Source organism: Camelus dromedarius, chromosome 6 (assembly GCF_036321535.1).
Source record: "Camelus dromedarius isolate mCamDro1 chromosome 6, mCamDro1.pat, whole genome shotgun sequence".
In the NCBI taxonomy this organism is placed as follows: Eukaryota; Metazoa; Chordata; class Mammalia; order Artiodactyla; family Camelidae; genus Camelus; species Camelus dromedarius.
In genome coordinates this window covers 48,879,714-48,903,318 of record NC_087441.1, presented here as the reverse complement: position 1 = coordinate 48,903,318, position 23,605 = coordinate 48,879,714, and the positions used below count along the sequence as shown (strand labels likewise).

The 23,605-nt window shown below is 37.5% G+C and overlaps 1 long non-coding RNA gene and 1 other non-coding gene across 2 annotated transcripts in view; both read right to left on the bottom strand.

Annotated features, from left to right (window-relative positions):
- Positions 1–23,605, bottom strand: part of LOC116154360 (uncharacterized) — a 676,189-nt gene that overhangs the window by 83,702 nt on the left and 568,882 nt on the right. The gene's annotated exons all lie outside the window — the stretch shown is intronic.
- On the bottom strand, positions 18,808–18,880 carry TRNAD-AUC (transfer RNA aspartic acid (anticodon AUC)). The gene has a single exon. It is a non-coding gene; the product is annotated as a tRNA-Asp (tRNA).

The following is a 23,605-nucleotide window of genomic DNA, read 5'->3' as shown; positions in this document are numbered from 1 at the left end:
GTAGTAGAGTAATATATGAAAAGGGCAGGTGGGTTACACATGCTTTTTGCTGAGATTTTCAACAAGAAAACACACATAACAGGCATAAAGTATCAACCAATGAGGACTGTTTCTAAAAACGTTCCAAGAAGCACTAGCTGCACAAAACTGGTAGGAAGGACAGCCGAGTCCATCAGGGGGTTCTGGATAATTAAGGAAGATGACTCAAGAAAATGAGGAGGAGCTGCAGCAGGTTGGTAATATACCCAGGACTTTACTGGGCTGTGGAACTGTTACCTTTTTAGTTTCCCCCAACATCCTCTCATCTCTGAAAGTTTGATCGTGCCAACTTCTCTCGATCGGGGAGAGGCGGGGAGTGTTATATAATTTAATCCAAACAGGTAAAATTCCATCTGTTGGCCTCCTACTAGAAAAGGCCCAGCTGGCATGCAGGGTTCAATGCCCACAGGGGGTTAGTTCCATTAGTTCCACCGTGTGTTTTTCAGTCTCTGCCATCAGTATCTCCAAGAGCTCCATGTGTGGTAGCTGATTCACCCGAGAATATGCTGCCGAGATGTTATGCTACTTGAGATTGTAATTTTAATTATAACCATTAATTACATACAATGACGATGTGTTTCTTTTGTTGTGAATATATTTTGGGTTGTATGTCACAATTATTTTAATGAAATACTTTTAGTATATTCTGTTTCAGTAGATCACAGTGATCTATCCAAGGTCTGTTCTGAGAAGCAGCTTTGATTCTTGTTTGATATTTTAACATTACTTTGTTTTTTCAGTTAAGTGAGCCCATCTTACCCTTTGAACTTCTACTACAGTCTACCCTTACATTCCTTGTCACTTTGTAGAAAAAAATGAAAATACTAGATTAAATTTTTGATGAATTACCTTTTTTAAAGAAGACTTTTTAGAGCAGTTTTTGGGTTCACAGTAAAATTGAATGGGAAGTACAGAAACTTTCCATATAGCCCGTGCCTCAACAAACACATTGCTTTCCCCATTGTCAACATCCCCCACCAGAATGATGCATTTGTTACAACTGATGATTCTACACTGATGCATCATTATCACTCAAAGTCCATAGTTTATATTAGGGTTCACTCTTGGTGTTTTATATTTTATGGGTTTTAACAAATATATAATAACATATCCATAATTACAGTATCATAAAGAAGAGTTTCACTGCCTTAAAAAAGCCTCAGTGCTCTGCCTATTAATCCTTCCTTCCTCTCTAGCCCCTGGAAACCATTGATCTTTTCATAATCTCCAAAATTCTGCCTTTTCCAGAATGTCATACAGTTGGACTTACCTAGTCTATAGCCTTTTCAGATTGGCTTCTTTCACTTAGTAATATGCATTTAAGTTTCTTCCATGTTCTTTCATGGCATAATAGATCACTTATTTTCAGTGATGAATAATATTCTATTGCCTAAACGTACCAAAGTTTATTTATCCATTCATCTGCTGAAGGACATCTTGGTGGCTTCCAAGTTTTAGCAATTATGAATAAAGCTGCTATAAACATCTGTGTGCAGGTTTTTCTGTGGACATAAGTTTTCAACTTCTTTAGGTAAATACCAAAGAGTGCAACTGATAGATCTTCCAGTAAGAGTATGTTTAGTTTTGTAAGAAACTGCCAAATTGTCTTCCAAAGTGACTGTACGATTTTGCATTTCTACCAGTAATGAATAAAAAGTTCAGTTGCTCTACATCCTTGCCAGCATTTGGTGCTGTGAATGTTCAGGATTTTGGCCACTTTAATAAGTGTGTAGTGGTATCTCACTGTTTTAATTTGCATTTCCTCTCTGTCATTTTTCTCTATGGCTAAAACCATGGACTCAGATACACAAAATCAATACAAGCTCAAGTATTTTGAAAAACCTATAGCCCCAACATGGTGAAAAACAAGATGATTGATAATAATCTTTTTGAATTAAAATTTGGCCTCCTTTTTCTGGTCTTCTATTTAAATAAGTGTAAGCTAATTTGGATGACTTGGTTTCATATGGCAATGTAGTCTAAAAAAAGGATTTACTCTTCTTTAGTCTAATAAAAAGCTATATTTTCATGAGTTAAGTTTGTCCTTCAAAAACAGTCAATAAGCATACATTCTCACTAAAAATAGCTTAAAATTTCAATTTATTTGGTTGTCTTTTGCCACCTACTCCCCTCTCCTTCCACCAAAGTCATTGATACCTATCTCTATACAGATTTCCAGTATTTAGAAACACCTTGAATTCAATTTTGGAAATTCACTGGAAAACTAGTTTACTTTAAAAAGCCACATTATTTTAAAGATGCATTATTTGAACTTACCAAGGACTAGAGTGGAAACTGGTAAAAATTGGTAGTATTCTATTCAATCCTTCATTCAACAGAGATTCCTGAGTGCCTACTAAATACCAGGCATTACTTGAGACACAAAAGTCAACAAAATAGCAAAAATCCCTGTCTTCAGAGAGTTACGGTTGTAAATGGTTAAGAATGCCATACACTGTAGATGAAGGTAAGAGGTGAAAATTCATTACCTGTGTGGAATACCTCCCCATCCTTTGAGAAGTGCCACCTGAAACAGCAAATCCACATACTTTCCATTTGTCCCCGGGATTCCTTGAGTTTACTTCCTTCCCTTCAGTGTCTTCCAAGTATCTCTAAATTCTCTTTATTTCATTTTGCAAGATTCTTTTTACCCTTGTGATCTTTCCATTAAATTCTGCCTTGATATAAGTTCTGTTCAGGGAGACATTACTTTCTCGTAGAAGTGGGCTACTCATACATTTGTAGTATTTAATTTTCCATTTAAAAATCATGGCTATGCCTTTCCCATAATCATCTGCTCTCCTCTGCTTTGTTGACCAAGTTAATAGCTACTCTGATATTAAAGACATTTTCTTATTTTTTTCAAAAACCATAAAATTATTGCCTTATACAATTCTGTCCTTTATTTATTTGAGTTTATTTTGTGTACATTATGCAGTAGGTATCAGTTTTTTCCCATAGAGGTAACTTATTTTCCTGGTATCATTTTCCTCACTGTTTTAAATGTGAATATCTTAATATGTTCTGTTATCTGATCAAGTCATCATACCTTGCTTCATTTCTCTGTTTTCCATTTCTTTAATTGCAAGTTTATTCAGCTTTCTTTACACTTTTGTTCTTCCATATAACTTTCCAAGTAATCTTCAATATAATTGAAGACAAACTTTTGGGATGTTGTTAGAATAAATATCAATTTGGGGAAAATAGAAATGCTTATGATAATGAGTCAAGTAACATCTTTTTGTTACTCTTACTTGCAAAGATAATTTCATTGTATATTTAATCCTGCGTTGCTAAGTATTCTCAGTACCCTGAAGGTATTATTTCACTATCTCTTTGTTTTATTATTGCCCTTAAGAAGCCATTTAGTAGTTTTAGCTTCTCTCCTTATAAAGGTAAGCTGTCTCTTACCCTAGCTGTGTTTACAAACTGCTCTTTGTGTTCTCCCATTTCATATATTTAGATGTGCATTATTTGTTTATTTGCCCTGCTCTGGGATTTTTAAGATTCATTTATCCTACTTTGGGGTTTTCATTCATTTTCATTCTGAAAAATTCTGGATATTACCTCTGCTACTTAATCCTATTCTAATTTCTGTTTTGGACTTCAATTAGATGAAGGCATAGATGTTGGAACTTACCATTTTCCAGGTCTCCTAAACTGTCTTCCAGAGTTTTAGCTCTTATTTTTCTGTGCTGATTTCTGGATATGCCTCTTCTGATTTTTTTTTTATTGCATTAATCTCTTCACTGTATCCAATTTTTGGTTTAGCGTGACTTTGTGTTTCACATATTTTTTTAGAAATGCTAAATTTTTTCAGTTCCACTTAATCATTTTTAAAGTCTTATGTCTTAGTCATAATCTGAGACATTTTTCATCTAAACACATTTAGCATACTATTTTAATGTTCCGTGATGACAACTTCAATAGTCATAGAGTATGACTATCTCATTCTGTAGTCTGTGCTTTTGTTGACTCTAACGGTCTTACTTCTCTCAACTGTCTTATGAACTTTTTTTTTTTTTGCTTTTGTTTTTGAGACTCATGTTCCCCAGAAGTTTATTGTGGGATTATCTTGAAACTTGTGTTGAACGTGTTTTTTTTTTCCCTCCAGAAAAGATCTGCATATGCTTCTACCAGGCACCTGAGGATTAACTGACAATAAATTTTCAGGTTGTGGGTTTCAGGACCAATTAGTGTTGTTTCTAGTCTCTAACTCAGGATGGATGGTTATGAATTCTCAGGAGATTTATAAAAAATTTTTTTTTGTTGTTTTCTTTTGCTTTTTTCTGAAGTCACCCAGAGGCAATGATTTCTTGGTATTTCACACCCAAAGAAAGGTTTTTCCTATTTCAGCCACAGAGTGCACCACCCTTTGAGGGCTCTGGGTTAATTCTGAATCTCTCATTCACCTCTCCACTATCTGTATCCTAATATTTGTCACTCACATACGGCCCTTAAAACTGAAGCTCTTGGGCAGGAGTCAATTGGCAGAGCCTCCAAGGCAACATCTACCTTCAATCCTTGCTGATTTTTCTATATTTAAGCGTTCTGGTTACGGCTTCTATGGATTCCCTTACTATTTTGCTATTGAAAGATTAATTTTAATTTTAAGCGGTTTTGTACCAGGAAGGTTGAGGGACTACCACACTGCCTTTTGCACTTTAAGTGATCATTTAACCGGCAAACTGAAAGATGGAGTCCTCAGTACAGGACACGTAAAGTTGAATGAAAGTCTGAGAGATGTACCCCCTAAGGCTGCGTTCACACCACAGCAGGCTCACGGCGTATCTCTGAGCAGGCCACATTTCTAAGACACACTCCCAATTTAGGTACCACGGCTTATGTAGGAATATTGGCTCTTGGGTATCATTTCGTTCCCCTCTGTTTATCTGCTTTCCCCGCAGCGTATTACTGGGTATCATACCTGGTAGCAGGCACACAGGAAGGACAACTGCCTCAGCAGTGGAGGCAGTTTGCTTGTCTATCCTCATTAATCCAAGCATTTGAGCAAATCAAATTAAGCAGGCATGACAATCAGACCCAGGAGAGAAAAGCTTATCTGTTTGAGTTGAATCGATAAAGAAAAGAGCAAATGAAATAATTTGCGTTTAGAGCTCATGCTCTTATCACTGCACTGTAATTCTCCAAAACTGCTGCTTCAGGAATGGAACTTGATTTCAAATTGGTGCACTCATAGGTCTATGAACACCTACTCATTAAGAGCAGAAGCTCATATTTAACTAATAAAACCATATTAGTGAGTAAAGCTGACTTATAAAGTAACTCTAATACATAATAATTTTTCAGATTACCATTGCTAATAAGCACAAGCTTATCTCTAATATATACTTTAAAAAGCATATGATAATTCAAAATGTATTTAGAATCTACACCCCTAATATATTTATCATGCTTTTCTCTTGAGAAAGGCAAATCTAATTTTTCAGAAATTCTTAATACAATGATCAACAAAAACTCAAGCCAGAACCTAGAAGAAGGATCTGTGAGCTCTGGTTAATTTGGACATGGATCCAAAACTACTTAAAATTTTTACTCACTCTTTATACTTTTTTTATATATATTTTCAATTGAACACTTTAAGGAACATGACAAAATCCAGCACATCCCAAGGAGAGGACAAGGAGAGTGACTGACCATGTTGTAAATACAAAGATGAAAGAAATATGTTTAGTCTATGTCATCCTAACAGCAATCTTCAAAGTAGTGACTTAGTGACAATAAAATTAAAGTTGGAAGAAGCTGGATTCTGGAATAATGTAAATATCATTTTTTAGAAGTTTTTTTGATCCCCAAATGAAATGGATTTCCTTAATAATCAGCTTTCCCTCCCTGGAAGTCATGTGTCTGAGATGCTGTACCAGGGGACAAAGGGCCCTAGTCTGGCTGTCTTTCACAGAGTCCCACTAAGTGTGCCCTTCCTGCTCATAGCTCTTCTCATTCATGCTCACAGGTTGGAATGCATCGTTTTCATTTACAGAGTCTCTGCCCTAAAATGTATTTGTTCCAACAAGCATTTTGGGCAAAAATATAGCTTTTAACCATTCAGACATGGCCTGTGGGACTCAGTGGATCAAGCAGGAGATGACAGATGCAATTGGTTTGTAGAAATTTTCAAGTCTTAAGAGATCTCCGAGGAAAAGTGGCACATCTACTGCCGCCTTTAAAGTGACAGAGCCATAGATCTTGGGCTGCCTCGGGTGCTGCCTGAAGAATCAATAAACTCTCTTTAAAGACCCACTGATGTCTCATGAAAGGCATCCAAAAACATTCTATTAGAATATCCATCTTATTTCTTTCTGAACAGTGTAACTCCCCTACGGCTGACAAATTGAGAAAAGCTTGATTTGTCTGTTTTAAAGGATATCTGTTTTAATAGAGGACACTGAGAGGTAATTTGAAAATTCTCTTTTTGGAAGAGAAGGGAGACCTCAACTATGTTTAAGGAAAAGTGTGTCCATTAGGGAAACATTTATTTAATAAAAATAATTTGGGGTTATTCAGTGACTCTCAGTAATACCGTCTGTATGAAAAGTCTTAATCATTACTTCTGTTATTTTTAATTCAAAAATGTAAAATTTATAACTAATGTTTATAATAAGACATTTGAGCATATCATTGCTAAGTAATTGTATGTTAGCTGATTGTCACTCAATTCTTGAATATATAAACTGAGGTTTCCAATTTATTGTCTGTTGCTAAGTCCTTCCTATTAAAAATGGGAATGCTGATGCCTTTCTCACAAAGTTACTGTTAATATTAACTTATTTTAATGCAATTACACATAAATTCTTGGTACACCGATATTAGTATCATTTTTTTTTACTTGCTTAAGTATTAGTATACCATTTATAAGTTTAAGCATTTCTGAGTGTTTGTCGTATGTTCTTTGAATGTGACCATAAAATAGCGAGTCAAAATGGCTAAATATAATCTCCTATAAACTATATGAATCTAAAAGTTACATAATCCCTATTCTTGACATCATTTTGAAAGTTATCCACAAAATTTATTTGAGCTGTCTCCAGAGAATCTGAATCTGCTTACTCAAGATGAGGTTTCTGATATTGATAATGGAGCGTAGGCAATTCTTTATCTAAAACATAAGTTTATACATAATAAAAAGCCAAAGCAACATAGAGAAAACAGACAAGTAATTAAACATCAATGGAGATAGTAACATCAACAATATAGAGATGGAGGAGGGAAACCAGGCTGTCAAGACCTAAAATTCATATATTAATGCTTAGAAAGCATTTTATCATCTAGATAAAGGTTTTATCACATACAGCCTTACAGTGTAAAATGGGGATTTTTAAAAGAATACAGGACACATGGGTGCATGTAAATGTGATGTTTCCTTTGAGGATGTCCAATAACAACAACAAAAAAGCAAGCCCTGTGAATACATCCCTTTTGTGTAAAGCACTAATTTTTGTTATGTTCTCACAGTTTCCTTCCCTGGCAGGTATAGCATCAACACGGGTTGCCTACGTTTTGTTGTTGTTGCTGTTGTTGTTGTTGTTGTTGTTGAAATGTTTTATTTGTCTGATAGAATGTTTGGGGGAGATATTGAATTAAAATGCCTTGAAGCAATTCATACACCTTCCAGTACCCACAGCCCTCAGCATTCATTTGCAAACTTATATCGTTGGTTTTAGAGCTCATTTCATTTTGGATATTCCTAAATCCTTGTAAATAGTTCATGCATACAGAAAGTAACTAAGCTTATCTTAATATCTTTCCTTCAATTTTGTGGGTCTCTGTTCTGACTATGTCTTGGTTTATATACACTCTTGAAAGCTGTTTAATTCTTCGGGCTCAGTAACAGTAATATGAAAAATTACAGAGGTACCACTATACACCTTTAGAATTGCCAAAATCCTGAACACTAACACCACCAAATTCTGGCAAGAATGTGAATCAACAGAAACTCTTATTTATTACCAATGGGGATGCAAAACGGTACAGTCACTTTGGAAGACAGTCCGGCGGTTTCTTATAAAACTAAACATATATCTAGTAATTGCACTCTGTAGTATTTACCCAAAAGAAGTGAAAACATGTCCACAGAAAAACGCACACAGATGTTTACAGCAGCTTTATTCATAACTGACAAAATGTGGAAGCAACCAAGATGTCCTTCAGCAGATGGATGGATAAATAAACTTTGATATATCCAGACAATGGAATAGTATTCAGCACTGAAAATTAAGTGAGTTATCAAGCTATGAAAATACATGGAAGAAACTGAAATGCATATTACTAAGTGAAAGAAGCCAATATGGAAAGGCTATATACTAGATAAGTCCAACTGTGTGACACTCTGGAAAAGGCAAAATTTTGGAAATAATAAAAAAAATTCAGTGGTTGCCAAAGGTTAGGAAGGAAGGAAGAATGAATAGATGGAGCATACAGTATTTTTAGGGCAATAGGTATGTGTCATTGTATATTTGTTAAAAACTCATAAAATGTAAAACACCAAGAGTGAACACTAACATAAACTATGGACTTTGGGTGATCATGATGCATCAGTGTAGGATCATGAATTACAACGAATCTACCCCTCTGGTGGGGTCTATGGTCAGGCCACCCAAGATGTTGTTCTCTTGCTATCTGTACACTCTCTGCTTGACCAGTGCCTGCTTCACCTACACTCTTACTCACCTAACAGATCTTCCTACATGCTTGCCCCAGGCCCCAGCTAATGACTGGTCTAACTTTAGCCTCCATGATAGCTTATTAAAGGGGCAGTGAGGGGCGTGCCCTCTGCTGGTTTCCCTGGTAACTAATGAGCCATCCTGAAGTCAATCCCCCCATAACTGGCAACCTCTCCTTCCCCCAGGAGGAAAGACTGCCACTACGTCCTGCTGGCTGTCCACTGCACATGGTGGGGTGTTGCTTTGTGACTTTGCTTCAGACATGTAGATCCCCCATCCATTAACCATTAATGTCTCTCGCCCATCCAGGCTTTTCCTCAGTCTTGAAGCTGGGCAATCACAGGGCCTGCAGGCCTGAGAGGTGCCGCCCAACATGGGTAACGTTGATAATGCGGGAAGCAGTGTGTGTTGGGGCAGGGGGTACACTGGAAATCTCTGTACTTTCCATTCAAATTTGCTGTGAACCAAAAACTGCTCTAAAGCAGAAAGTCTACTTAAAAATAAGTAAGTAACAAACGTCATTAAGTAGATTTTGGCATGAAAATTTGTGATGTTGATGTTAGTAAAGCTAATGTAGCAACTCTTAAATATATATGAAGTCTTGAGAAGGGATTACATCCTTCTGAAAATCTGCTCTATGTCAGATTAAACACAGTTCTTGCCTAATTCTTCTCTCCAGCTTTAGAAAAGTTAAAAAAATACTGGTCTCTGCAATTCCCAAGACTCATCAACATCTCTCCCTCTGTTGTCTGTCCTTCTCTAGTCAAAATTATATCTTATTTATTTTAAATAAAGAAACCCTTGTATTTCCCTAGAAAATGTGACATGGATCCACAATGAATACTCAAGATTTCTTTTTACAGATAATGAAGAGTGGAATGGTGCCCTATTAAACTTCCGTTTACCCGCTGAATCAGAGAAAAGAGCTTCTGATTTCATATTCTCATTACTAGAGGCTACCCGCCCACACATGCATGGACTGACTTGAAAAGAGAGAGAACGAGATAAACAGAAGAGGGAGAAAGGAGGGTGGGAAGAAGAAAAAAGGAGGAGGAGCAGAAGCAGAGGAGAGGAAAGGGGGAGGGGAAAAGAAAATTTAAAAATCAGTAAAACAGTTTATTCTACATCTATACCAAATATGCCTTAATTGTTAATCACATTGCACCTCAGACGCCTGGAGTCCCTGGGTAACACGATTTTGAATGCAGTTATTGAGCTGTAGATGTTCAGAAGTGTTGGCTAATGCAGTGGTTAAAATTAAAATCAGGCAAGATTTTACTCCACTAAACTTGATCTATTTTTCAAAATTACTGGCTAACACTGTGAAACGTATCCTATTGATAATGACATCAGACTGCCAGTGGGAATCCTTTAATATTTATCTTCAAAAAGACTCATTAAGTACAAGGAGCGTTATCCCCCAAAATGTGAAAACCCACTAACTTAAAAGAAGAAGCACACTATGAAAGATTATTTGGACAGTAAAAGTTATAAATTCTTTGCTATTGTAAATAACGTTGCAATGAACATGGGGGTACATGTATCTTTTCAAGTTAGTGTTTTTGTCTTCTCTGGCATCATATCATGACCTATTCTCTATCTAAAGCACATAATCAGCTAAAAATAACCATTGGATACTCACTGGAGGTCAACTAGAACTCCACGTGCTTAGCTATTGTTGTTAGAGAAAATACTTTCAAAGTATTGCAGTGGCATCTTTCCTTCATAATGTTACTTTTCTGTCCCAACTTCAAGGATATTTTTAATAATTAGCAAAAATTTCCCTACTGGAATATATCCAATTTTAGAATAAAGTTAATGAGAAATAATTTTTTATGTTTATGTAATATGAATCCTATGTGAATGTTTAAATATGTCTATACTACCAATGTAGCAATAATTATAATAACATAGAATCTTAAATCAAATAAACAGAATCTGCTGTAGTTTTATATGCCAGCACAGGATCATTATTCCATTGAAAAAAAAAAACAATCCTTCATTACATGATTTAAGTAACAAAAAAAAGGTATAAACTAAAATATGATAAATTTCCCAAAGAAATTATGCTTAGTGTGCTTTTATTTGTCTGAGGAATAATCACTGTCCTGAACCCTCTACTATAATTTATGCCCTAAAGTACAATTAGCAAACAAATAACTAGCCATGATACATTTCTTTAATCTGATCTGACTTCTTTCAGTACCTTGGAGGAATGAGAATTCCAGCTATTAATTACAATCTAAGAATACAACATGCCGTTCATATAAATGACATTTTTGAAACTATAAAAGAGCAACTAAAAAAATCGCATTTTAATAGCTGCGTGCTTTTCTTTTTAATTTTGATTTGGTTAGGATGATAACAGCAGAAATATCTTCCCTTCATCTGGGAACTGTCTCTCTCTTTACCCTGTGTATGAGTTTGCACAGGAATACCGTGATTTTTCGGTTCTCTTCCTCTCTTACCAATATTGATACAGCAAGGCGTATGGCTAATCTGAGCTCATCTCTGCTCTTTTCTTTTTAATTTCAGAAACTGGAAATATCACACATATATACACACAACTAAGTTTCTCCTATTCTGTATTAGGATTTGCAAAAATTGAAACACGGGAGCTGATGACAGTCATATTCTTTGGCAGGTAGAGAAAGACATTCTACCTGCATCCAGAAAATATAACCAACACATAGATAGGAAAAAGCATAGGTGAGGAGCTGGAGAGAATGTGAGAGAGAGAGGAGACAGAGAGATGGGGAGAGGAAGAGGGTGACAGAGGATGAATGAGAAACCAACTCTGCAGTGGAATCCTGTTAAATCTTGGCTTTCCACATGACTTTACCCTTCCAGGTATAAAATGAGGCATCTTAGTATTCATTCCGTAATGCTCCGATTCTGCCAAGTATACATAGTACTGAATTTCTGGTACCTTTAACCAAGAGATCTAATCAATACAGTTACCGTCTTTTTAGTTTTTTGAATTGTCTTGATAATTATTACCACTTCACATTTTGTATGGTTTTTAAGTCTGACTACAACACAATTAACTAACATGTAAAAGTTTTATTTCTTCTCTTTATTTTCTCATTCTTCTTTGTCACTCAATAATCTAGTGATTTGCAATGGGAAATTGAACTATACAGAAACAAAAGAAAGTAGTGGGCTTAAGGAGAGATGTTGCCTAAATCTACTTATTACCCTAATCTACCTACTAACAGGCAGAGAGGCGGACAGAGCTCAGGAACCCAAAGGTTCTACTGGCTGGAGTTTTGGGAAAACTTTGAGGTTTTGATAAGCAAGAGGCTTATGAGCAGCTGAAAAGTGAGAAATATTCAGGAGTACAGAAAAGAGACTCATAAAGTTACACTAAAGGTTATGAAACTCCCATTTTTAAATTACCTATGAGTATCGTAACTCAGAAATCTGTAGCCAAAGCTTATGATTACAGATACTCACACTTACAACACACACTCCCAATTGAAGAATATGATTTGATGAGGTATTGCTCAGTTTGATATTTAACTTTGCTCCTTTTTTTCATTTCAGATTGTTTTCAGTTTCCCATTTTTGAAGGCAATATTAGGAAAATCATATCAACATTTCACAATGTCTACTTTCCCCACCCAAGCGTAGAAAAGATTCCTTGCTGGTATCTATAACAGAGCGGGCTTATTTTTGTCTTAACTTCTTATTAGAACTGTGTATGAGATTCTACACAAGCCCCATGGAAGCTCAACAGTCACTGCGATTACACAGGAGGCATTCTAAATTTCTATATTCATGTAACAATAATATTAAAGGTAATTTTACATGATTTAACCTTTTACTCTCTCATATCATTTATAGTACTTCCACATAATTTGTCCAACTAGATAGTAACATCTTGTGAGGTACACTGATGCTGTTCATCGTTATGACCATTTTAGGAAAAAAAAAAAGAATCAAGAAATTTCAGAAAGTCTGAAGGATTACCCAAGGTCTTTGGCTGGAAAATGGAAAACTAATAACAGAACCCAGCTCCTCTCACTCTAAATTCAGTGTTCTTTTGGTGGTCTTCAGTGTTCACTTTACACTGACCTTGTTCTAGTGTTTCTGTCATAACAGAGACATTGGCACAAAAGATAAGTTTTGCTTCAGTGTCTTTATACTTGGTTTAAGATCAAAAAAAGTCTCTCTGCTGGACTTTGCTGGACTCACAACTAAGTCCAATGCCAATAGTGGACTCCCAAGCCCAAGTATATCATAAGAAGTATTTCTTATAGAAAAATAAATGTTTTTCTACAAGAGATAAATTATATATAATCTGTTTTACAAAAATACACTAGCCTCCAAATCTCATGATGAGTAATCCCCAGAATCAATTTCAGTTCCCTTTCACTAGAGAATTCTCCATAGCCTTCTGTCAGCTGCACTGCTCTCTGCCAAAGTGACTCTTCTGCTGGAATTCACTGCTTTTATTAAACAATTATAATTGAACGTCAATTTTTTGGCCAAGCTTACAAATATAGAGGAGCTGTTAGGATTATGATAAGCTCACAAGAAAATCATGAAAGCCAGAAAGAAGGGTCTTGGTGTATCACAGAAGGTTTTTGGAAAGAATTGAGAAGTGACGGATGAGCGGTAAGTGGCTGAAGACAGGGGAGAGGTGGATCTTCCTGGAAGACGGAGCAACAGGTATAAGGTCCAGACACAAAAGAACTGATGACATATTCATGCGAGTAGAAGTGGGTTGGGAGTGAAGTAAGTGGGTGAGAATATAAGGAACGATCTTTAAAAGGGAGGGGGGGGAATTAAGAAAAGTCTTATGTGACATGTTAAGGAATTTAGACTACAACTCAATGGTCATTGAAGGGTTTTAAAGAGTAGACTGATATGGTCAAATTTGCATTCTGAAGAGATGACTAGAATGGCAATGTTAGGAATATTTTGGAAAGGGGGAAACTTCGGAAAGGACAAGAAACCAGACAGGAAGCTTTTAAATGCTCCACACAAAAGGCAATGGTGTTAGGCTTGCATGATGAAAAGGTGCAGGAACAGTATGGAAGTGGTGGCTGAGAGGACGTGGCGGTGAGGGCAAAGAAGTGTGAGAGTACGCAGCGGTAAGTGTCTACAACATGGACATCACAGTAACTCTGATGTAGGACAAACCTGTGTGTCAAACCCCCAAGCCCTCAGTTAATGGTCAGGAGTGGTCTGCATGAAGGCAGAGGAAAACCAAGAGGGAGGTGGGGTGCGCCCTTTCTTGGTGCCACATCCAATTTTGATTAAGGTATATATACACTTCATTTCTGCTTCAACTGAGGACAAATACGTATGCAGTGATTTGTTTTATAAGATAAAATATTGAGATGAGATCGAAGTATAAAATACTCTAAGTGGTATAATCTATCATTAATCATACACCAAAGAGAAATTACTTATTCTTGGAAGATGTGACAGTGAAGTTAGGGCTGTAGACAATTCTACTGAGAAGTGACACTATGCTTAACACTGCCCTACTGCACAGAATACTGAGATAAAGGGAGAAGGTTTTCGTAGTTGTTCAATGTTCCAAATCTTAGTCATCCTTTTAAACTATTGTTAACATATCCTTCCACCTGTGTGGCCAAAGCCATGACCTGAATAAAGTTTGAGAGAAACTGTAGTGGCGGAAACTACAAACGGGAATCTAAAGGAAGCAGCTCTCACAGCAACAGCAGCAAAAGACGACAAATGGTCTTAAATGACATGGCAGATTATTTGGAAAGTTGGTCTAATTGACAACCTAGAACATCATGCTCACTCATTATGGCAGTCATTAGTGCTATTTGTTATTATCTCGAGTTCTTTAACTTCTGGGCACACAGTGGTGGTGTTCGTCCTGGTCCCTCTGACGTTGGATGAGATTATAGGAGGGGTTATGATCAGTGACTTAGGAAAAACAATAATGTGTACCATTACAGGTGGACACCTTTGAGTGTCACCGGGGTCTTTTCCTTCTACTATGGCTAACAGTATTAGCAGCAGTGTATGTTCTGAAGGTCTGTGATGAGCTGACTAGCTGACCAGCAATAGACATGTAGCAGGAGCAAGAAAAAAATTTTGCTGCACTAAGTCACTGAGATTTGGGGGTCGTTTGTTACTACAGCAATAAGATGCCAATAAAAGTGCTACATCTCAATAAAAGACCTGAGGCTGGTGCAAAAAGTGTGGTGACACTGAAACTTTTTCAATTCCTCTGACCGGTCCTGAGGATCTCCTAGCCAAAAGTGAGCTGACGTGGTAGGTAGGAAGGCCAACGTCTTCAGGTTCCTATTAGAATATCTTACATACTATCTTTATGGATAAGCTAAGTAATGTAAATGTAGCTGAGATTTTTACGACCTAAACAATATAGTGTAAAAGTTATTAAAGGATTAATTATTATTAAAAAATTAACCAATTACCTTAAAAACAAAAGGAAATATCCTATCAATACTTTTTTTAAAAAATTTAGGTGAAATTTAGACAATAAAACTAACATTGTACAGTATTTCATTCAGTAGCTTTCAGTAAAGTCACAATTTTGTGCCCCATCACCTCTAACAAGTTTCAAAAAATCTTCATGACCCCAAAGGCAAACTCCACACCCATTAAGCAGTCGCCTTCCAGGCCTTCCTCTCCCCAGCCCCTGGCCACCATTAATCTGCTTTCAGTGTCTATGGATTTACCTATTCTGAATATTTCATATAAATGAGGGAATCAGATACATGTTACTTTTTGAGTCTGATTTTTTTTTTCACTTAGTATTATGTTTTCAAGGCTCATCTACCTCATAGCATGTATCAGGACTTCATTCCTTTTTATGGCTGAATAATACTTTGTTTTATAGATAGACCACATCTGTTTATTCAGTCACTGATGAACATTTGAGTTTTTACTTTTTGGCTTCCTGTCAGTCTTATCTTGCAAATAATTCTCATGACATTATTTTCCCAGGGACTATATGATTTATAGCATATAAAGTTTGACAATATGGGAAATCAAGAGAAAGTAGCATTAAGCCACATACTGAAACTAAAACCTAAGCTATATAACTGGATCATCAGACTTACTCTAGACAAGAAACCAAAAAACTGACAAAAATTTTATTCATTATGCTAACACAGCAATGGTTTTTGTTTAAACCATATAATTTACACATATACATAGCTTCTGAAGATGAGGACAACTATTTGGCTAGCCTTATAGAAGGTGCTACTGGAAATGAAGGAGGATGTCATACCTGAGACAAGAGAGAATAATCTTTGCTCACTTGAAAGGGCTACCAGAGCCAGGGGCCCATCAATGATGACCAGGTTTCCCTCAGAACTGGAGGTAAGCCTGGGCAGTGCTCTCTCCTCAGCTCTCTGCCGACCACTGATGGCAGCCGAGCTGCCTGGGGAGAGTACATCTATCATTCTTGCTGGCCCTCAACTGACAGGCTCCTGATCCCTCTGTGTCTGGAAGTCATTGCAGGGATTGTACCAGGCAAAGTCACCACTAGGTGGCTTCTTGAGTAAAAACAGACATGATTAATGAGGGGCCCTAAAGCCAAAGGGTGTGGGAGGTGCTCTTCATGCCTGCATGTGAGAAAATCAGACATTCTCGGAAGTACCAGGCCTAGAGATAAACGGATGGAGTCAGAGAAGGCAACAAGATTGTGAAGTATGCAGCATAGGTCAAAGGGAACAGGTCAAAGTAGCACGATTTTATATTGTGAATATGAACATAACTGTAACTACAGACTGAGGAGACTTGGGGGGATTTAGATTGTAAGGTCACACCACTATTTTGTGAATGTGTATAAATAATATTGTGATGAATAAAAAAATTTTATTTAAAAGTGTTACTGACTTCATAGCAACATCTTTTGTATCTGCAGATACTAACCATAACAATCTAACGCAGATGATCAAATTTCTGGCATGTTGACAAAGTGTCCTTCACACTTTAAAAGGCTGAGCACCAGTCATTCTCTATTTTCAGCCACAGGAGGCAAATTTCCCTGGACTTCCTGGATATTCGCAGGTGAGTCTGAGTTTTCCTCTTACTCTGGCCAACAACTTAACTTTTCAAGGAGATTCCAGAGCTCTAGCATTTAGGTGCTTTGCCAGATTTACTTAAGTTTTTAAGATGAATGCCTCCTTCCATATAAATTCAACCGCTGCTTTCCGTACAGACTGCCCAACACTAACTCCCTCTCCCTGGAAAGTAATTTCACATTTACACTAGTGAAAACCAGGAGCACTACCTATTTTTCCCCAGAAGACAAACTTCAAACACCCTCAGATGTCCTTCCAACTTCCCCAGAAGTGACTTAGAGAACCCTCCTAACAAAAAGGATACCGTGTTTTTATAGAAGCTGGAGAGGCACTCAAATTTCATCCCAATTCGTCACTGGGCCCTAGAGAGGAATATTCAAATCCTATATAAATTTTAGTAACAGTTTTGGTGATAGGTTTATATTCAAGGTGCAGATTTGTCCATGACAACTTCTAAAGGATGCAAGCCCTGAGGAACTACCTTTAGTTTTTCCAAATCAGCATTTGAAGGAGAAAGTGGACAGGGCTCTAAATCTTCCCGCCAGCTAAGCAGAAATACAGAATGCTATCTGCTTGACTCAGTTATGGAAGAGAAAACTGTTAGGCATTTCTCAGTACAAAAATACACATTTCACAAAACACATTTCTAACTACTGCTTTCATCCATTATTGAGTAATAAAAGATAGGCACTATTGAAATTTAAAGCTTAAATGAGTCTGAGGTAACAAAGCATAGCACACATTCAGAGCATCATTTGTAGAGGAGAAATTCTTCCGGAGAAATCCATAAAAATCAAAGATATTAAATAGATTTATTGCTTCTCGCTTTAAACCAAAGGGAGACTATGAGCTCTGCATTGTACCCACATGCTTTATAAAGAGCATCAGTGTTGCTTGGATGTCATCAACTCAAAATTCATGATCAGATTCCCTTTGTAGTTGATTCTTATCTGGGTCCTCCTCACTGAGGGGAAGACAGACGAGGGGAGAGGACCACTGGTGTACAGTGCAGAGCAACTCTGCAAAGCCTTCCCCTGCATCACCCTGACAGGACCCTAACAGCTACACGACGTTGCGAAGAATGACATGTTACAAATTTCTCATGAACTGAAGCTCTCCCAAAATAAAGTAACGGTGTTAGCGACATCACTGAACTTGAACTTTAGAACTCTGAGATTTCTGAGAAAGTGCCCTATTTTCTAACATTCTTCGCATTATTTACTTCTGTGGTAAGTATATCTATCACTCAACATTTCCTTAAATCCCTAAATAATGTGGAGGGGAAAGTGTCAGGAGGGGCTCCTGTTTTCCTGAGATACTTCACAGTCTTGGCAGTGAGGCCATTTCTTTCTTGCAGAAGCTTGTCTTTCTTTCCTCTGTCAATTCAATTTTTTCAAATGATCTGAAATTTAAATCGCAGAAAGGTAAACACTAATGGTTGAAAAAGGCAAATTTTCCTATGTTGGGAAGTCACTGCTCATTTCAATTCTAGGCGTCAGCCACGGTAACACTGCATCTCAGGAAAAGAGAATGTGGGCCGCACTCCCACCTCACAGCCTGCGAGGAAGCGCACCCGCACCTGCACGTCCCCAGGAGGTGACTTCCAGCTACCAATGTGAATCGCTGATGAATTTTTTTTTCCCACTTGCAGTCTTTATAGCTGTTTCTCTTTGTCTCTACCTAGAAACGAAAAAATGGAGCACTTTGTGAAGATATTTTACTAGCAAGTGGGGAACCCCATCTGCAGAGGGTCAGGTAGACAGACCCTCAGGGATGGGTTTCCAGGGAGGAGAAATGTGGTAGACCTTTTAAAGACAAAACGTTTCTAGTTGTCTTCATCCATAATAGGAAAAGTCTCAGAGTCTCTCTGAGTGTTCCCAATGGAATGATGAAAATCAGAGTTGTAGTCACATAAAACATGGGGTTGGCTGGAGGTCATTACCTACGCAGGACTATAACAGAATTAGATGCCTCTGCATTGTTTTGATTTTGGTTTTGGTTTTTTTTTGGGGGGGGGGTAATTAGGTTTATTTACTTATTTTTAGAGGAGGTACTGGGGATTGAACCCAGGACCTCATGCATGATAGGCATGCTCTCTACCACTGAGCTCTACCCTCCCCAGGGGCTTCTGCATTGTATGTCATGTGCCTGAGTCAGGATTATGTCACCCATTTACACCTGCACTAGGGACACAAGCTAGGGGGCCAGGTGAGTGTAGCCAGTATCTCCAAATAAACCACATGGCAGTAACAAAAACAACAGAGTCATACCTGCACTTTGTTGAGAGAGTTTACACAGAAGGAAGTAAAACGTGAATCAGTTCTTAACAACCACGCTATTCGCAAAAGGGTAAAAGCACCTTCCAAAGGGCCAAGTACCATCGCCTTTTAAAGAACAGTGCCTTTACTAATAATGCTTTCTTTAGAGTTGGGAATTCTTATTTGACCCATCTGTGACCCTCTGAGAATAGGTAAAACACAATAACTAATGCTGTGTTACCTGGAACCCTGGAGGAAAGAACACTGTCTAAAGAAGAAGCTAAAGATACAATGTGGAAGCTCAATAAATCTCAAAATGCATGTTCATTCGCTCAAGGGTCTTCTAACTGCAAAATATTTTAAGTATTTTTTGCATAAAATTTTAATAATTCCATTTCCAAAAGCTGTTTTACATTCCCTTTGATCAAACATAGCACATGAAAATCTAAATGTATAGGTCTGTACAGAGAGGTACATCATTACTGTATAATTATTTTATAAACATTTAGCACATGAGCACAAACACACACATAAACACACACACACACCCTGATCTCCACTTATTTTACTCTCTACAAACATAGCAACCACATGAACCTCAAAATTCCCCACAGCCATGTCCTTTGAATGCTTAGAAAGAAAGGCCGTCTGTGATCTCTCCTATGATTATTATGGTTTAACATATGCCATTAAAATACAGAAAGAGTGGTTTTACACACTGAGCTATAATTTAGCCTCGTCACCGTGCATGAGTCTTTCTTTCATATTCTATTATCTTCTGAATATACTTCCAGGGTAACATACTTAACCAGGGACATTCATTACTGGGTGGAATGCTCTAAAATCCTGTATTATTTTGAAAGTAAGTCTTGTAAAGACTGTAACACACCATGAACATGAAGCCCGGCTTGAATGGATACAAATAGGAAAGAAGCTAAAGAGAGGGGAAGTAAAACGGTCAGGGTACCTGCTGGGTACCATTCAGGTCTCACAAATGGAGAAACCTGACAGAGAGGACGCACCATGTCCAGCCCTGCCCCACAGTCAGTACGGACCAATTCATGTCACAGAGTCAGGCTCAACCAGACTAGTTCTCTCTCTCTTGGAAGAAATGCAAGGGAAAAGAGGGAACTAAAGGCACAGGGAGATTCTCTTCTTACTTACATGAATACAAAAACGAAGTTAAAACTACCTGTGGAATCCAAATAGAATTAAGTATCTTGACCATTAATGACCAACATGTTACTATCTGTTAAAATATCAGTTGTTGTTTGCTGGATACAGAATCTAGAGTGAATTTTTTCTTTCATTCCATTGTCTTCTAACCCCCATTTATTCTGATAAATAATTTGTCACCATTCTTGTGTCATTTTTTTTTTTTTAATTGTAGGAGATGCGTCTTTTCCTCAGGTTTCTTTCAAGCTGTCTCTCATTTTTCATTTTGTTTTCAGCAACATGACTGTGCTGCCTCGGTTTGCATTCCTCATATTATTCCACTTGAGCTTACGGTAATTTCTGAATCTATAGGCTATGTTCCTTATTAAACTTAAAACATATGAAGGCATTATATCTTGAAACTTTTTCCACTCCATTTTTTTCTCTATCATTTCTTCTGAGACCTCAATTATATCTATGTATCCTTTGACATTTCCCCACAAGTCACTGATGTTTAGTGTTTTAAATTTCTTGTCTTAATTTGGTTAATTTTTCTTAAACTGTCTTCAAATCACTAATTCTTTCCTATGCAATTAAAATTATTCAATGAATATCTAACTTCAAATATTATGTTTTCTATTCTGCCAATTTCTCTCAGTGTATCCATTTCTCTCCTAAAATATTCCATTTTTTAACTTTGATTTTTTTTTGTTTGTTTTGACAAAATTCTTTAACATATTCATAATAGTTGCTATAAAGCCCTCTGGACCACCAGGGGGTCTCTTCCTGGTACTTGATTTTTTCCTTTGATTTTGAGTCAGATTGTCCCACTTCGTTGCATTTCTCATGTTAATTTTATTTCTACTTGGGACGCTACATTTAAAATAACAATGGAAAATTAAGAATGTATTTCTTGCCTTTTTTTTTTTTTTTTTTCTTCACAGAGCACAAGACTTCCCTAGGTCTGGCAGCTAGTATATGGGGCTGATCTTCAGATCTCTCCAAGAGTCAGATTGAACTGGGGTAGGCTGGTGTTTTAATTAAGTAAACTTTGCCTCTAGTTAACCAAACACACCGTCTCCTATACTGCCAATGCCAAGTACCCAAATATGGCTGCGTATCAAATATCTGTCCATATTTGAACCAAGTAAAGGATGGGTTACAGTTTGCAATAGATTTGCTTCTCCTTTGAACTCCATTCTGGCATGGCCCTAAACTCCAAACACTATAAGATTGTTTAGGACTGCATGAATTTTGTGTTTTCTAATCCACCCTCCATGGTCATTTCCTTGGCAAAAATATTGGGTTTGGGAGAGGGAGGATTGTTAATTGTCAAAGTGAGTGATTAATATTTACATTTGGGGTCCTCCAGACTCTAGCTGATCCTTCCACTCCACAGTGTTGCTAAAGACTCTGCGTATTTCTTCTTGAATGAGCTCTCACATCTCTTCACGTACGGCACGTCTGCCATTCTACCTACACGCTCAAATCAGGCGCAGCCTCCAGGGTGCAAATTCCCACAAGTCACCTATAAATACTTGTTTATCTCTGGGATTTAGTTCAACACACTTTCCTTAAGTTCAGGACTTTGACAGATTCACAGAAAAGTATGATTTTTATTTCATCCATTTTCTTTTGCTACTGTTACCATGGAAACAAGTCTGTCATACTCTTTCTACAGCCTAACTTGAAGTGAAATCCCTCCCACTTCTCTTTGAAATTAGTAAAACCAAAAAAAAGGGACAAAATACATCTCGGTGGTAAGGATTAGGAAAGGGTGACATTACAATCTCCCAAACCTTAAGGGGTCCCTTCTAAGATTTTAAACGAGTGATATGTCATTCTGATGTTTCAGATGCTTTTGTAGCTCTTCAAGTGTAAGAAATAACCTCCCTGAAAAATAAGCAGAATAAGCCCCAACATAAATACAAGATTTTTCTGTCATGCAGAGAAGAAATGCTGAAAATGAGAGTGTAAAAGATTGGAGTTATGAGATGGTGGAAACACAAACAAATTGTAACAATGCCTCCTTCCTAAGGCATCCTGAGAGATGCCTCCACAGCAGCTCTTCCTGCATTGGCAGGACTTTCAGAGTGCCTAACAAGCCTCAGAAAATTACTGACTACAACAACAAATATGGGAAATGAAATCTGACGTGGGTGCACAATTTTCTTCCATTTGATTTTATCACAATATTGATTCACTAGTATGGTATGAGACCAGACAAATGAAAAATGCTCGAACAAAGATGAAATATAATCGGTGTGCATTAGTTAACTTTAGATTCAAATGCATATGACAAAAAAAGAAAAATGAACAAAAACCCCCAAAATAGTGGCTTATACAAGTTAAAAGTTGAATGTAAGGACTTGTTTAATTGTTCTACAGTATCATCAAGGAACAGGCTTGTATCTTTCTGCGCCATGACTCTAGTGAAGGACCTCATGATTCAAGATGACTACTCCAGCTCCAGCCATCACATCAAGTTGCAGACCAAGAGACAAAGGAAAAGCAGACAGGTACAAAACCAGTCCCTCTCAGGTTAGTTCCCTTTAAGCAATGTTCTGTCCTACACAAGCATTGGCCAGAATTTATTTACATAGTCACTTGCTAATAAAAGGGTAGACACAGAAACTTTTTCTTCTAGCAGGCAATATTCCTACCTAAAAAAAGTATTCTCTTAAGAAGAAATAAATTAGAATGACCACTACAAAGGCAACTAACAGTCTCTTTGTCAGGCTCCTCTCTCAGGAGATCTGGGGAAAGACAAAACAATAATAAGTGAGAGTAAAATATACACATTTTAAATATCTATGCATTTTTCCATATACAGCAATATAGGGAATGTTAATCCATTTTGAGCCACATTAATCATTCTTAAACTAATAAGGCCTGTACCAGTCTGGATCCCCCCCAGGAGGCAGAAAACACACAGTGATTTGAACAGGAAAGTTTAACATAAAGGGTGATTAACTGTAACAGCAGATTGAAGAAGCAAAGTATCGGCTATTAAAAGTAAAGAGAACTTTAAAGAATACAGAAGGAGCAAATATTAGGAGCAGCTATCACCCGTAGGGCTGGGATAGGGCACCAGGGGAAGGGAGCATTGCCCTCCTCCTAGTGCTGAAATTCAGACTTTGTTGGAGTGAACGGCTGTGGCTCTCTGGATGGGGCATTTGGCTAGCAGAGCTTGCTGGAAATTGTCCTCTGGAGTTCCAGGAAAAGCCATTTACAGGGAGATGCCACAGCTCACAATGCACTATAAACCTGCCCAAGGAGGGCCACTGAAGTTATCACCAGGAAGGGCCTCACGGCAGCATTCACTGTAAGGCCACCAGAGGGTGCGACCAGAAGGGTTCCATTTCCTGGGTGCCGCCACCCACCAGAGGTTTGCTGCAAGAACTAGAAGCAAGAGAAGCCAGAGATTCAG